This window comes from Scyliorhinus canicula, unplaced genomic scaffold (genome assembly GCF_902713615.1).
Source record: "Scyliorhinus canicula unplaced genomic scaffold, sScyCan1.1, whole genome shotgun sequence".
Classification (NCBI taxonomy): Eukaryota; Metazoa; Chordata; class Chondrichthyes; order Carcharhiniformes; family Scyliorhinidae; genus Scyliorhinus; species Scyliorhinus canicula.
The window spans coordinates 1,002,262-1,018,829 of NW_024055718.1; the positions used below are offsets into that span (position 1 = coordinate 1,002,262).

General features: G+C 45.8%; 1 pseudogene; it reads right to left on the bottom strand.

Moving 5' to 3' along the window:
• Positions 1–1,330: 1,330 nt before the first annotated feature.
• LOC119960694 lies at positions 1,331–1,449 on the bottom strand (annotated as a pseudogene).
• Between the last annotated feature and the right edge of the window lie 15,119 nt (positions 1,450–16,568).

A 16,568-nucleotide genomic window follows, 5' to 3' on the forward strand; every position in this document is an offset into this window, starting at 1 on the left:
CGATTGTGTGGTCAAGGAACGTGACTTGGGCTTCGCCAAATTCACTTGAAAATTAAAGTCGCTTAATTTCACAAGTAGGCTGCAAATGAAGTTACTGTGAAAAACGCCTGGTCGTACGTTGCATCTTTATTCACCAAGGAGAGGGACATGGCGGATGTTGAGGCTAGAGATGGATTTTTAACTACTCCAGGTCAAGTTGGCATCAGGAAGGTGGACGTTTTGGGTATTCTAAAAGGCAGTAAGGTGGAGATGACCCCAGGTACGTATGGAACCTATTCCAGTTTACTGAGGGAAGCGAGGGACGAAATAGCTGGGACTTTAACAGATACCTTTGCAGCATCATTGAGCACGGGTGATGTCCCGGAGGACTGGAAATTGCTAATGTTTTCCCTTTGTTTAAGAAGGGTAGCAGGGATAATCCAGGGAATTATAGACCTGTGAGCTTGTCGTCAGTGGTAGGCAAACTGTTGGAGAAGGTACTGAAGGATTGGATCTATTCACATTTGGAAGAAAATAGACTTACCAGTGACCGGCAGCATGGTTTTTGTGCAGGGAAGGTCATGTCTTACAAACCTAATAGAATTCGTTGAGGAAGTGACAAAGTTAATTGATGAGGGAAGGGCTGTATATGTCAGATACATGGCCTTCAGTAACGCGTTTGATAACGTTTCCCATGTCAGGTTGATGGAGAAAGTGACGTCGTAGGGGGTTCAGTGTGTACTATCTAGATGGATAGGGAACTGGCTGGGCAACAGGAGACAGAGAGAAGTGGTGCAAGGGAGTATCTCAAAATGGAAAATAGTGACTAGTGGTGTTCCACAGGGATCCTTGCTCGGACCACTGTTGCTTGTGATATACATACATGATCTGGAGGAAGGTATAGCTGGACTATTTAGCAAGTTTGCAGATGGCACTACGATAGGTGAGTTGCAGATAGCAAGGACGACTTTCAGAGTATACAGCAGAATATAGATAGATTGGAGAGTTGGGCAGAGAAATGGCAGATGGATTTCAATCCAGGCATATGCGAGGTGATGCATTTTGGAAGGTCTAATTCAAGAGCGGACTATACAGTGAACAGAATAGTCCTGGGGAAAATGTATGTACAGAGAGATCTAGGCGTTCATCTCCATTGAAATGAAATGACATTAAATGAAATTTGCTTACCGTCTCAAGTAGGCTTGAAATGAAGTTACTGTGAAAAGTCCCTAGTCGTCACATTTCGGCGCCTGTTCGGGGAGGCTGGTACGGGAATTGAACCGTGTTGCTGGCTTGCCTTGTTCTGCTTTCAAAGCCAGAGATTTTGCCCTGTGCTTAACCAGTCCATAAAAGCCTACGGCACCTCGTATTCCCAGGCGGTCACCCCTCCAAGTACTAACTAGGCATGAATGTGCTTAGTTTACGAGATCAGACGAGATCGGTCGTCTTCAGACTAGTATGGCCCTAGGTTCATTGTACCCTGAATGATACATCTAGCCAGATATATGTACGGGCGGCGAACAGAGGGAAATAGGTCCTTGGAAAATAGGCGACAGGTTTAGATAAATGATCTGGAACGGCGCAAGCTGGGAGGGCCGAAGAGTTTGTTCCTGTGCTGTAATTTTCTTTGTTCAATTTTCTGGTCGCCACATTCGGCGCCTGTTCTGGTAGGCTGGTACGGGGATTGAACTATGCCTTGGTCTGCTTTCAAAGCCAGCGATCTAGCCCTGTGTTAACCCAGCCCATGGCTTGGTTTACCATCAAACCCGCCTCCTGAAGTCGATCGAATCACTCCATCAGATGTTTTAAATGTTTTTTCCATGTCTGACTAAAAATCACCAGATCGTCGATGCATACCACACAATTTGGTAAACCTGAAACAACTTTGTTAGTTAACCGTTGAAATGTTGCTGGGGCGTTTTTCATGCCAAGTAGCACAACTTTGAATTGGTATATTCCATCTGTAGTCACAAAAGCAGAAATCTCCTTCGCCCTTTCGGATAAAGATACCTGCCAGGAACGTTTAAGTAATTACAATTTGGAGATTAAAGCTGATTGTCCCAATTTCTCAATGCAATCCTCCAAGCATGGGATAGAATAAGAGTCTGTTCTTGTAACTGCATTAACCTTTCTATAGTCCACACACAATCACTATGTGTGAGCTCAATTTTGTTGCAGCCCACATACCTTTTCATTTAGCTGTGGAAGGATCAGTGCTCCGAAAGCTAGTGTTTGAAACAAACCTGTTAGACTATAATCTGGTGTTGTAAGACTTCTTACTCTGCTCATCCCAGTCCAATGCCGGCATCTCCACATCACATCAATTATGCCATGTGTAAGCATACTTGCAATGTCTTTGTTAACCTGTGCCAATTTTAAAGGTTGAAGTCTATATGTATGTTGTTTAATTGGAACAGCATTCCCCACATCTTCGTCATGTATGGCCATTTAGTATTTCCCAATGTATCTCTACAAACATGCCCACGTGGTATCAATAACTCTTTCAGGTCAGTGTGTTTTTCCTCTGGAAGATAACTCAACAAATTATTCCAGTTTTTAAGAACATTCTTATCATTCTTGGACATATTTAAATAGATTCCAGCAAGCCTTTGACTATGACGCTCATGCTCACTGTCCTCATCAATATCCTCAAACCGCCTTTCACTTTTCATGGCCATTTTCCAAAGTTCAAAATATCTCTCTTTTTCCCTTTCTTCTCTCCCTTTTTCTTTTACCTCTCTAATCTCTTTCTGTCTCTTTTTATTATTACCTGATCTATGCCTCCCATTGTTTCTGTTTTTGATCTCCTCGGGCCATTCTTTATTTTAACCTCATTTCGTATTCAAGCTGCTTTAATTCTTTTTCATGTTCAAGTTGCTTGATCTGCAATTATATCCTTGCCATTTCCAATGAGTCTGACTGTATCTAATGGGATTCAAATGCTGCAATTACCTCTTCTTTTCGAATTTTATCAGGCAATGTTAACTGCAGTGTTTTTGCGAAATCCAAAAGCATTTGTTTCGTCCCGGTTTGGAAGGTACTACATGTAATCCTTTCCACACCAAAAAGTATCTGAGCTTCTAAAAGAGCCATTGTCCACAACACACTCCCGACCTAAGATGGAAAACTACACCTGAAAAGCAAACACAAAATGATCACCCCTCACTGACTTTAAGTTGACGAAGCCAACCCAGTCACGAATAGTAGACTTTTATCCCACGAGCTTCCAAATTGTTATGAGCCAGTGTTTAGCAAACTCCAAAATATATCATGGCGTTCACCTGACCTACAACTGTTTATTGATTTTGGTTACGGGAGCACAAGTGCCTACTCTTCAGGTGTTATTCAACAGAGGCCTTCAGCACCTTTAAACAAAATAAAGTTTATTCCACCAATTCAGTTAAGATTTGTATAAAAACACACAGTAAGCATTATCATCAACTACAAAAATATATATCCCACACAGCTTCAACACTCTTTATACATAACCCTTAATTACTTTCCTCTCAACTGTTCCAATTCGATAACAACATTCACTCAACCAGGGAAACGTTTGTACCAAAAACAGAAAGTTTGAATTCTTTCCAGTAAACAGCACGTTTAAATTGTCAATTGATCTGGACACATTTTAACACGCTGAGACGGAGAGAGACAAAATAAACCTTATTTGACTGAACCCAGCTTCCAATTGTGGAAACCGAATGTAAAACACAGAGCCACAGCTAGCTCCGAGCTCAAAACCTAAATGGAAACCCGAGCCACAGCCCATCTCCAGCCACGCCATGACATCACTGCCGCCATTTGAGAAGCCAAAACATGTCTTAAAGGCACTCCCGTGACACAAGAAATCTGATGATGGGACTTATATCTGATCCTGTTGGAAGGGGGTGGAGAGGGAGATACAGATTCATTCCTTTGTTTTCCTTCAACCACAGGTGGCCAGGAATCTAAATTTCACCATGTGATTTAGACGACATCAGCAGACTGGATAATTCTCTCAAACAGCCATGCAAATGGTGTCCTGTATCCCTTTGAAAACACTCACATGTTCCTCAATGAATTTGAGGAACATTTTCCTTCATCTGGATCTAATCAACAAAATGTATTTTTTTCTGAAAATCAACTGTTGGACTCATTAGGTTCATTCCTGGTGAGAGCCAATGATATGAATGAGAATCCATTATAGGAAATGCTCAAAGATGCAACGTGACAAATCTTGGGGCTGAGATTGTTGCAGAAGAAATACGTTGATCCAAGTTTGGGCAATGTTTGATACTGGGTCGGATCCTGGCATGGATAGAGGATCGGCTGACTAGCAGATGGCAGAAAGTGGGGATAAAGGGTCCTTTTTCAGGATGGCAGCCGGTGACTTGTGGTGTGCCTCAGGGGTCTGTGCTGGGACCACAATTTTCACAATATTTATTAATGACCTGGAAGAAGGAACTGAAGACACTATTGCAAAAATCTGCAGAGGGACAAGTAGGATTGAGGAATCTGGGGGTTGCAGAAGGACTCGGACAGGCTGGGAGAGTGGGCAATGAAGTGGCAGGGTAAATACAGTGTGAAAATGTGCGATGCTATGCACTTATAAATGAGAAATGGAGGCATAGACTATTTTCTAAATGGGAAGATGCTTAGGAAATCAGAAGCTAAAGGGACTAGGAGTCCTTGTTCATGATTTTCTTAAGGTTAACCTGCAGGTTCAGTCGGCAGTTAGGAAGGCCAATGCAATGTTAGCATTCTTGTCGGAAGAGCTAGAATACAAGCCCAGGGATCTACATCTGAGGCTTTATAATGCACTGGTCAGACCCTATTTTGAGTATTGTGAGCAGTTTTGGACCCTGTATCTAAGGAATGTTGTACTGGCCTTGGAAAGGGTCCAGCGGAGGTTCACAGGAATGATCCCTGGAATGAAGAGCTTGTTGTATGGGGAACGGTTGAGGGCTCTGAGTCTGTATTCGTTGTAGTTTGGAAGGATGAGGGGGAATCTTATTGAAACTTACAGGGTACTGCAAGGTCTGTATAGAGTGGACGTGGAGAGGATGTTTGCACTTGTCGGAAAAACTAGAAGCAGAGGACACAATTACAGACTAAAGTGACGATATTTTTAAACAGATTTGAGGAGGAATTTCTTCAGCCAGAGGGTGGTGATTCTGTGGAACCCTTTGCCGAAGAAGGCTGTGGAGGGCAAATCACCGAGTGTGTTTAAAACAGAGATAGATGTGTTCTTGATTAATAAGGGGATCCGGGATTATGGGGAGAAGGCAGGAGAATGGGGAGGAGAAAACTATCAGCCATAATTGAATGGGGAAGCAGACTCGATGGCCCGAGTGTACTAATTCTGATCCAGTAATTATGATCTGAGGGAGTCGGACCAAACTGCCAGAGGGCCAATTATTGTTTTTTTTATGCATCGGGGGCGGACGGTGGGAAACAATTCTTGTTTTCGTATTGTCTGCAAGGATCAGATAGATGTTTGCCTGAAACAACTAACGCCCAATCGCAGGGAAAGTGCTATTACTGATCCTGCCAAAAAACTGAGTGAGACAATAATTCTGACATCAATACCGGATGTCTGTGTCGGCTCTATTGGGGAAACAAACCTTATCGTTAATTTCCTGTGTCTTTTCACTTCTTCCAGCAAATGCATTAGGAATTGTGATTCTCTGTCGGGGAAAGTGTGGCCTCTCCAAGTGTACTACTCGCTACCTGGTATCTATGGCAACTGCGGATCTGGTGGTCATTATAACTCAGATCATACTGACTCATCTAAAGTATTATTATTTCCCATTATCTTTCCTGGACATCACCCCTCTGTGTAATATCCGCATTCTCCTTATTCTCGTGGCGACAGACTGTTCTGTCTGGTTCACCGTCGCTTTCTCTTTTGATCGATTTGTGGCTATTTGTTGCAATGAACTGAGGAGGAATCTTTGCACTGGGAAAACTGCGACTGTGATTCTGGGAACAATATTCATTTTGCTCTGTATACAGAACATTCCATTTTATTTGGCATATGAACCTGGAGTGATAATCGACAATGTACCTTGGTACTGTAATATAAAGCCTGGCTATTTTACTGAACCCCTTTGGGTTGGATTAGATTGGTTCGATACAATTATAACCCCATTGCTCCCATTTGCTTTAATTCTGTTGCTGAACACCCTGACAGTCAGACACATTTTATTGGCCAGTCGAGTCCGTAAAGGATTGAGGTGCCAGAACAACGGAGGGAATCACAGTGACCCAGAGATGGAGAGTAGAAGGAAGTCCGTGATTTTACTCTTCACCATATCCACCACCTTCATACTTCTGTGGTTGGTGAATGTGATAGAGTTCTTCTATTATATAATTACTGGGAAGAATACGAGAGATTATACTATTTCTGAATCGATATTTCAACAGGTCGGATATATGTTGCTGAATTTAAGTTGTTGTACCAATACTTTTATTTATGGGGTGACCCAGTCCAAATTCAGAGAGCAGCTCAGAAACCTGTTGACATATCCAGTTACATCAATTATTCAAGTAATGAATAATGAAATGAAATGAAATGAAAATCGCTTATTGTCAAGAGTAGGTTTCATTGAAGTTACTGTGAAAAGCCCCTAATCGCCACATTCCGGTGCCTGTCCGGGGATGCTGGTACGTGAATAAACAGAACAACTAAGAACAGTACAGAGGCTGATCTCAGTATGTTCAGTGCATAAATAGATTATTTATCCACATGTGTATTAGAATGCCCAAGTGGGCGTTTTGTGACTGAGATATTTCTGTGTGGAGGGGGCTAGGTGCTCCTGTCATTTCCTGCCTCAATATGTGTGAGGGGAGCGGGGATTTTACAAAGAGCGCAGCAGACTGTTAAGTACTTTTACAATCTTGACCGAATTGTAAATCAATGTTTTAGCAAGGGTAGGGACGCAGTTGATTTATTTTTAAAGCTATAATAGTCTTCTAAAGTTGGGAATTTAAAGGTCATACTCATGGCAGGAGTACTCCAAGCTGCAGTGGACTCCGTCGGCACCATGTAGGATATTCACAGAAAAGAAATTATTAATAATAATAATAACTTAATGTCACAAGAAGGCTTCAATTAATTTACTGTGAAAAGCCCCTACTCACCACATTCCGGCGCATTTCGGGAAGGCTGGTACCGAAAATTAGAGGCAATTGAATTAGAGGGAATAGAGCGGTAGTCCGTTTCAAGGGAGGAAGGCGAGGCTGAATGCCTTCTACATTAACGGCAGGTGTATCACGGATGAGTTAAGGGCAAGTATTGACACATGGAATTGTGATACTCTAGCCATCACAGCGATGTGGTTGAGAGAAGGGCAGGATTGGCAGCTCAGCATCTTTGGATTCAGAATCTTCAGGCGAGTTAGAAAACCGAGTAAAAGACGCGGAGACGTTGCATTATTAGTTAATAATAATAATCGCTTATTGTCACAAGTCGGCTTCAATTACGTTACTGTGAAACGCCCCTGGCCGCCATATTCCGGCCCTTGTTCGAGAAGCCAGTACGGGAATTGAACCCGCGCTGCTGGCCTTGAACTGTATTACAGCTGTTTATCCCACTATGCTAAACCAACTCGTGGAGGCAGAATGATGTGATATCTTGGAGTGGGCATCGGATAAAGCTTTGTGGTTAGAGCTTAGGATTTATGGACAGCCACATTGCTATGTTGTTTATTACAAGCCACCAGAGGGCCAGCAGGCTATTGAGCAACAAATATGTACACAACTCGCAGATCTGTATAAAATTAATAATGGGGTAATTAAAGTAGGTGATTTCAACTTTCCCAACATTAATTGGCCTCGTCATCATATTAATGGTTTAGATGGAGTGGAGTTCTTAAAATGTGTACATAGAATTTGTTTTAGCTCAACATGTATACAGTCCAACAAGGAACGGTGCAGTCTGGGCCAAATTATGGGGAAAGATGTCGGACTGGTGTTTGATGTGTTGATGGGGAACATTTTGGTGATAGCGACCACAACATGGTACAACTTCATTTGCTGTAGACTTATGGGCTAAGGCTTAGAAACTCCAAAGTTATTAGGAAGCTCATCTGACTGCTAACTTCTATGTTGAATTTGGCTGGGATGAGCACGAGAGCCTTCACTTCAGGTATGATTCATCAGACTTCCTGTTTTATCAAAACAAAAGTTTATTGTGAGAATGTAGTTAACATATATTAAACGCTTATCAAGAATTTGTTGTCAATTAAAAACATGAAAAACACAACAGCTACAGTAACCTCTGTATATAACTCTTAATGAATCCAGCTCAGTAGCTGTTCCAATTCAATACAAAATCCAATAAAACCAAATCGATTCCAAGGGTGTCACCCAGCAGACAGTACTCTCACTCTAATGGGACAGGTATTTTTCAAGCCTCCAACCAGCAGATTCAAAAACTTATTCCAGGAAGCAACTCTATTTTTAAAGTTACCAAGGCAGTTTGCCACACCCAATATGCTGTCAGTTCACTGGAACAGCTTGAAAATAAAAACAGAGGAAACAGGGAAACGCTGCTTCTATTCTGCAGTCTAAAACCAACAACCGAAACTGAAACCCAAACACGAAACCCGCTGTCAACTGACAGCCACAGCCCAGCTCCACCCACAAATGACATCACTGAAGCCGTGCTATAAGCCATGTGGTCAAACAAAAACTTTCTTAAAGGGACACTCGCATGCCATGGACAAAAAATTGAGACGTTGCAAATTAAGGGGCTGGATTTTCTGGCGGTGGGATGCTCCATTTTACCGGCAGCCCGCGGGTTCCCCAGCGGCGTGGGGCTGCCCTACAATGGGAAACCCCATTGACCAGCCGGAGTAACAGAGCATCCCTCCGGCGGGGTAATATTGAAATGTGATGTGGCGGAGCAAAAAATCAAGCCCAAGGCTCTGGATTGGGTGCGATCGCAAATAAGGTAGGATCTGGGCAAGGTAGATTGGAAAGAGTTATTTGTGGGAAAATCTACATATGAACAATGGGGAGCATTCATAAAAAATGGGAAGTTGACAGGAATGAGTAACATGCCCGAAGAACCATGGATGAACAGATGCATTCAAGATATGATGAGAAGGGAAAGAGAGGCTTTTCGCAAATACAAGGGGAGCAAATAAACGGAGGAATTAGTGGAGTAGAGCAAGTGGCATATGGAACAAAATAAAGCAATTAGGCGTGCAAAGAGGAAGGCGGCAGCATGGTGGCGCAGTGGGTTAGCATTGTTGTTCACGGTGCCGAGGTCCCAGTTTCGATCCCGGCTCGGGTCACTTCCTAGATGGAATTTGCATATTCTGCACGTTTTTGCGTGAGTTCCGCCCCCACAACCCAAAGATGCGCTGGTTAGATGGATTGGCCACACTAAATTGCCTCTTAATTGCTACTAAATAAATTGGGTACTCTAAATTTATGAAATAAAAGAAGTGCAAAGAGGCGATATTTGAAAGCTCTGGCTCGTAAAAGTAGACAGAATCCCAAGATATTGGATGAGTATATCACTGGGTAGAGCATCTCCAGGGGAAGACGAGGGCCGATGTGGGACCAAAAAGGCAAGATGTAGGCGTAGCCAGATGACATTGGTCGGGTGTTGGCTTCACCCGAGAGAGTGAGGGGGTAGATATGAAACTCGGGGAGAGAGCTTGTGAGGTTCTTGAGCAAGTTTTCATCAGGAGTGACAAGGTTTTGAAGTTGAAAATGAAATGAAAATCGATTATTGTCACGAGTAGGCTTCAATGAAATTACTGTGAAAAGCCCCTAGTCGCCACATTCCGGCGCCTGGTGCGTTTATCGAACCGTGCTGCTCTCCTGCTTGGTCTGCTTTAAAAGCCAGCGATTTAGCCTGGTGAGCTAAACCAGCCCCTTGGCTGGTGGCAGGCATAGGGATTGAAAATTCCTCCTGTTATAATGAATTGTGTCCGAGGATGTTGTAGGAAGCGGGGACGATATTGTCGGGGTTCTGTCATATTTTTAATTACTCTCAAGCCTCGGGCGAGATGCCAAAGGACAGGAGAACAGCGAATGTGGTCCCACCATTTAAATAGTGTTGCAGAGATACGCCAGAGAACTACAGACCAGTGAGTTTCACATCAGTGGTCGAAGAACTATTGGAGAAAAGTCTGAAGGAGAGAATGTATCTCCACTTGGAGAGACAAGGTTTGATCAGGAAAAGTCAGCATCTCAGATAGATGTCATGCCTTACAATTTGGTATATGATTTTGGGCAATTGACCAAGTGCAGTCCGCGACCTTGTCCTGTGTAATGAGAGAGGATTAATTCATGATCTCAAAGTTAGGGATCCTCTCGGAAGAAGCGATCACAATGTGGTGAAATTCAAAATACAGATGGAGGGTGAGAAGATCAAATCAAATACTCGTGTTTTGTGGTTAAAGAAAGGAGATTACAATGAGATGAGAGTAGAGCGAGCTAAAGTAGACTGTGAGCAAATACTTTATGGTGAAATAGCTGAGAATCAGTGGAGAACCATCCAAGCGATTTTCCACAGTGCTCAGCAAAGGTTTGTACTAATAAAAAGGGGGAAAATCGACCGTATATCTGTAAGGAAATAAGAGAAAGTATGCAATTGAAGGAAAAAGAATACAGAGTGGCAAAGATTAGTGGGAGACTAGAGGATTGGGAAATTATTAGAGAGCAACTGAAAGCTACTAAAAAGCTGTAAAGAAGAGTAAGATAGATTATGGGAGTAAACTTGCTCAGAATATAACAACATATTGTAAAAGTTTCTACAAATATATAAAACAGAAACGAGTCGCTCAGGTAAATATTCGTACTTTTGAGTCTGAAAATGGAGTTTAATAATGGGAGATGAGGAAATGGCTGAGGAACTGGACAGGTTTTTTGGGTCGGTCTTCACAGTGGAAGACACGAATAACATGCCAGTGACTGATAGAAATTAGGCTATGACAAGTGAGGACATTGTGTGGATTGTTATCACTAAGGAGGTAGTGATCGGCAAGCTAATAGGGCTAAAGGTAGAGCAGTCTCCTGGCGCTGATGGAATGCATCCCAGAGTGCTAAAAGAGATGAATAGGGAAATTTCAAATGTACTAGTGATAATTCACGAAAATTCACGAGAATCTTGGGTGGTGCCGGCGGATTGGACATTAGCAAACGTGACACCACCGTTTAAAAAAGGAGGTAGGCAGAGAGCGGGTAATTATAGGCAAGTGTTCTTAACTTCAGTAGAAGGGAAGATGCTGGAATCTATCATCAATGAAGAAATAGCGAGGCATGTGGCTAGAAATTGTCCCATTGGGCAGTCAATTTGGTTCTGAAATGGCAGGTCATGCCCAACTAATTTGCAGGAGTTTGTTGCGGACATTGCCAGTGCGGTAGGTAACGGGGTGCCAACGGATATGGTATATCTGGATTTCCAGAAAGCCTTTGACAAGATGCCACACAAAGGTTTGCTGCAAAAGATCAAGATGCATGGCATTAAGGGTAAAGTAATAGCATGGATCGAGGATTGGTTAATTAATAGAAAGCAAAGAATGCGGATTAATGGGTGTTTCTCTGGCTGGCAATCAGTAGCTAGTGGTGTCCCTCAGCGATCAGTACTGGGCCCACAATTGTTCACAATTTACAGAGATGATTTGGAGTTAGGGACCAAGGGCGATGTGTCCACGTTTGCAGACGACACTAAGATGAGTGGTAAAGCGAGAAGTTCAGATGATACTGGAAGTCTTCAGAATGATGTGGATAGATTAAGTGAATGGTCAAGGGTCTGGCAGATGGAAAACAGTGTTGGAAAATGTGAGATTATCCATTTTAGCAGGAATAACTGCAAACGAGATTATTATTTATATGATTAAATATTTTAAAATGCCGCTGTGCCGAGAAACCTGTGCGTGATAGTGCCTGAGTCGCAAAAAGTTGGTTTACAGGTGCAACAGGTGATTAAGAAGGCAAATGGAATTTTGTCCTTCATTGCCAGAGGGATGGAGTTTAAGACAAGCGACGTTATTTGCAATTGTATAAGATGTTGCTGGTGAGACCACACCTAGAGTATTTTGTTCAGTTTTGGTTTCTTTACCTGAGAAATGACGTACTGGCGCTGGAGTGTGTGCAGAGGAGATTCACTAGATTAATCCCCGAGCTGAAGGGATGTTGATTAGACTGGGACAGTACTCGTTGGCAGTTGGAAGGATGCAGGGAGGTGGGGAGGGGGGAGGCTGGGGGTGGGGGGGGGTGTTAAGAGAAACATATAACATTATGAAGGTAATAGATAGGATAGATGCGGGCAGGTGTTTTCCACTGGCGGGTGAAAGCAGAACAAGGGTCATAGCCTCAAAATAATGTGAAGTAGATTTATAACTGAATTTAAGAGGAACTTCTTCACCGAAAGGGCTGTGTATCTGTGGAATTCATTGCCCAGTGAAGCAGTTGAGGCTTCTTCATTAAATGTTTTAAGAAAGAGACAGATATTCTTTTCAAAAACAAAGTGATGGGTTATGGTGTTCGTACGGAAAGTGGAGCTGGGTCCAAAACAGATCAGCCATGATCTAATTGAATGGTGGAGCAGACTCGAGGAGCATGATGGCCTACCCCTGCTCCTAGTTCTTAAGATGTAGATGTGGGAAATTATGTTCCAATCAATCAAAATCCACACAGACTTGACCCTTTAAAATTGGCACAGGTTAACAAAGATGTTATGCTTAAAAACGGGATAATTGAAGTGGGTTGCAGCCAATGAAGCTCACCCATAGGGATGGCACCTAAACCACGGTATCCAACGGCTGTTTGTGGACTAATGCAGTTTCAAGAACGGACTCTTATCCTACCCCACGTTTGGAGGGTTGCATTGAACAAGTGGGACAAGCAGCATTTATTTCCAAACTGGATTTACTTAAAGGTTACTGGCAGGGACCTTTATCCGAAAGGGCGAAGGAAATTTCAGCTTCTGTGACTCCAAAATGTATATACCACTTCAAGTTTATTCCATTTGGCACGAAAAACGCACCAGCCTCATTTCATTGGTTAATTAAGAAAGTTGCTTCAGGATTAATCAATTGTGCATTATACATCAACGATCTGGGAATTTTCAGCCAAACATGGAAAGAACATTTGAAACATCTGATGGAGTAGGGAGTCAATCTTCCGGTTGAGCCATGGTTTACGGTTGGGGAACGTACGTACTGCTTTCTTTGGCACACGGTTGTCCACACATTTGCTGATGAAGTCTGTGACGGTGGTGGCATACTCATTTAAGTTAGTCACTGAGTTCTTAAATATGGACCAATACAGTGTCTCTAAGCAGTCACATAAGAGCTCTTCTATCTCCTCGGACTAGCACTGCACAATCTTCTTAGCTGGATTCTCCCGCTGGAGTTTCTGCTTGTAAGCCGGGAGAAGGAGCACAGTCTTATGGTCTGATTTTCCAAAGTGCGGTCGGGGGATGGTGCCCTTGATTTTTCAGTAGCAGTGGTCAAGAGTGTTGTCGCCCCTGGTGGGACATGAGATGTGCTGGTGGAATTTTGGCAGTACATTCTTGAGGTTGGCTTTGTTGAAGTCTCCGGCCACAACGAACAAGGCCTCCGGGTGTTCTGTTTCATAGCTGTTTGTGACTGTGTACAGTTCATCCAGCGCCTTCCTCACTTCTGCCTGTGGTGGGATGTAGACCGCTGTGATAATGGCTGAAGTGAACTCACGTGGAAGATAGTATGGGCGGCACTTTACTGTCAGGTATTCCAGGTCTGGGGAGCTGTAGGTCACCAGGGTCACCACATCCAAGCACCAGGAGGAGTTGATGCGGAGGCAAACCCCTCCACCCTTCGCTTTGAATTAAGATGCCGTGTGGTCTGCCCGGTGAATAGAGAATCCATCAGGTTGTATGGCACAGTCCGGTGAGGTGGGGGTGAGCCATGTCTCTGTGAAACAGAGCACATAGCAGTCTCTAACTTCCCTCTGAGAGGTAAGTCTGGCGTTAAGTTCATCCATCTTGTTTTCAATCGCTTGGACGTTGGCCAGGAGTATGCTGGGGAGAGGGGTGTTGAAACCGCATTGCTTCAGTCTAACCTGCAGACCGCTGCGTTTCCCTTGCTTTCTCGGTCGGCAGCTGCTGCTGGAAGATCCTGGGATCCGATGGGAGATGTCTGCCCTTGTGGAAGGTAGGTGGTTGCGTCTGGCGGGGTCCAGGGCACTAGCGAGGTCCAGGGCGCTGTTTACATTTCCGGGGTCGCGTCTGGAAGTGTCCCGGGCACTGGTTGAGGTAGTGGGGTTGCTGGGCGGGTGAGTTTGTTATCTGGATGTGTCCAGGTGTTCTGCGGGCGCGGGAAAACCTTGCAGCGTGTTCGAATCCTCGCACGCGATCTCTGTTGTTTCTGGGGTCCTGGGTCGTGGGCAGGGGCTTCCTGGGGCAGATTGGGCTAGGTCCCATGGTCTGTTCCCTCCCTGGGCGCTCCTGGGGTCGGATCTTGAAGTTGGCACGGTGGGGCCTCCATATGGCTTTTTCTTTCTTCCACAATCAGGTAGGTCGGGTTGCTGGGTGGGCCACTCCGGATCGGATCGCTGGGCCGTGTCTTGCCGTCGGGGGTCGGATCGGGAGCTCCGGGGACTAGGCCTGGCGATACGGGGACTGGCGTCGGTTGTTAGGCCGGGTTTGGAGCTCCGAGGCCCGGGTCGGCCCCAAATCGAGGTCGGGGCTTCACTTCCGGTTTGGGCCCGAAATTTTTCCATGTCACGGAGGTCAGGTCGGGTCGGGTCAAAAGGTCTCCAAGGGCCTCGGATTATCTTCAAACCTGCAAGAGAAGATAAAAGAGCGAGGTTAGCAATAATGCTAGCTTTAGAATTAATTTGTAAAAGGTTAGAACGAGTATAATTTAAGTTAAAAGTGGATCTGTTGGGGAGAACTTGCAGAGAGCCGCCTCGCCCCGGCGCCATCTTATCTGCCCTGGCTGTGTGGGTGTTGGGGAGCACTGGCAGAGCATGCTATGGGGAGGGTGTGGAGGAACACTGGCAGTCTTGGCTGTGCGGGAGTGGGGATTCCCTTGTAGGTTTAGAAGGGGCGAACCGGCAGTTCTGGCAGTGCGGTGTTGGGGAGCATTGCCATTTTTGACAGTGGGAGCACCGGCAGTGCTGGCTGTGGTGGGTGTGTGGAGATCACTTGTAGTGGTGACATTGGGGTGTGGACGGAGAACTGGCAGTGCTGGTGGTGAGGGGGTGGGGGAACTGGTAGTGCTAGGTGTGGGCGGCAAGGGAGAGCATTTGTATTGCTGGCTGTGGGCGGGAGGGGGAGAATTGTTAGGGCTGGCTGAGGGGGTGTGGACGTTGCACGTTGGGTAGGTTGGAGGAGCACGGGCAGTGCTTGCTGTGTCGGGCTGGGGGAGCACTGGCAGCACTGGCTGGGGGTGTGTGCACTGGCAGGGCTGTGTGTGAGGGGGTACCGGGAGCATTGGCTGTGCTGGAGGTGGGGTGTTGTTGCGGGAGCACTGGAGGGGCTGGCTTTCGTGGGGCTGGCACTCGGAGGGCTACTTGTCGGGTGAGCAGTGGTTTTGCTGCTGGCTGTGAGGGGTGTGGGGGCTCTGCTAGTATTGGCTGTGGGAAGGTTGGGGAGCTCTGGCAGTGCTGGCTGTGGGGTGGTGGAACAGGTACAGTGCTTGTTCTTGGGCGAGCGCTGGCAGTGCTCTCTGTGGGGGTGTGGGCGGAACAGTGGCAGGGATGGCTCGAGGGGGGTGCCTGTGGGAGCTTTGGCAGGGACGGCTTTGGGAGGATTGGGAGCGCTGGCAGGGCTGCCTGTGGGCAGCACTGGTAGGACTGGCAGTGTGAGGTTGGGGAGCACATGCAGGGCCGGCTATGCGAGGGTGGGGAGCAGTGGCGGTGCTTGCTGTGGGGAAGGTATGGGGGACCACTGGCAGTGCTGGCTTTTGGGTGTGTTTGAAAAGAAATGGCAGTGCTGGTAGTGAGGGGCGGGGAGAACTCTGATAGTGCTAGGTGTGGGCGGGAGGGGGAGCATTGGTAGTGCTGGCTGTGGCGGGAGGGGAGAGAATTTGTAGGGCTGGCTGTGGGTATGTGAGCGGAGCACCCGCAGGGTATGCTGTGCGAGGATGGGGGAGCACTGGCAGGGCTGACTGGAGTGTGTGGGAGCACTGGCAGTGCTGGTTGTGAAGAAATGGTGGAGGACAGGAATGTTTCGCGGTGTGAGTGGGTGGAGCACAGGCAGGGCTCGCTATGGGAAGGTGCGCGGATCACTGGCAGGTCTGGCTGTGTAAGGGTGGGCGAGAACCGGCAGTGCTGGCTGTGGTGAGGGTGTGAGGGAGCACTGGCTATGCTGGATGTAGGAGTGTGTGGTGCACTGGCATTGCTGGCTGTGGGGGGAGGGGTGGGTGAAGCGCTGGCAGTGCTGGCTGTGGGGTCTGAACAAATAACAAATAAAAGTTCAGTACGGGAACAGACCATTCGTCCCTTTAAGCCGGCGCCGACAATGCTGCGTGTCGAAACTAAAATCTCATACACTTCCTGGGTCCGTATCACTCTACTCCCTAAAATATTACAATCGTCCCTGCTTCCATCACTTCCTCCGGCAGCGAGTTCCAGGCACCCTCTACCCCCTTTTTAGAAAACGT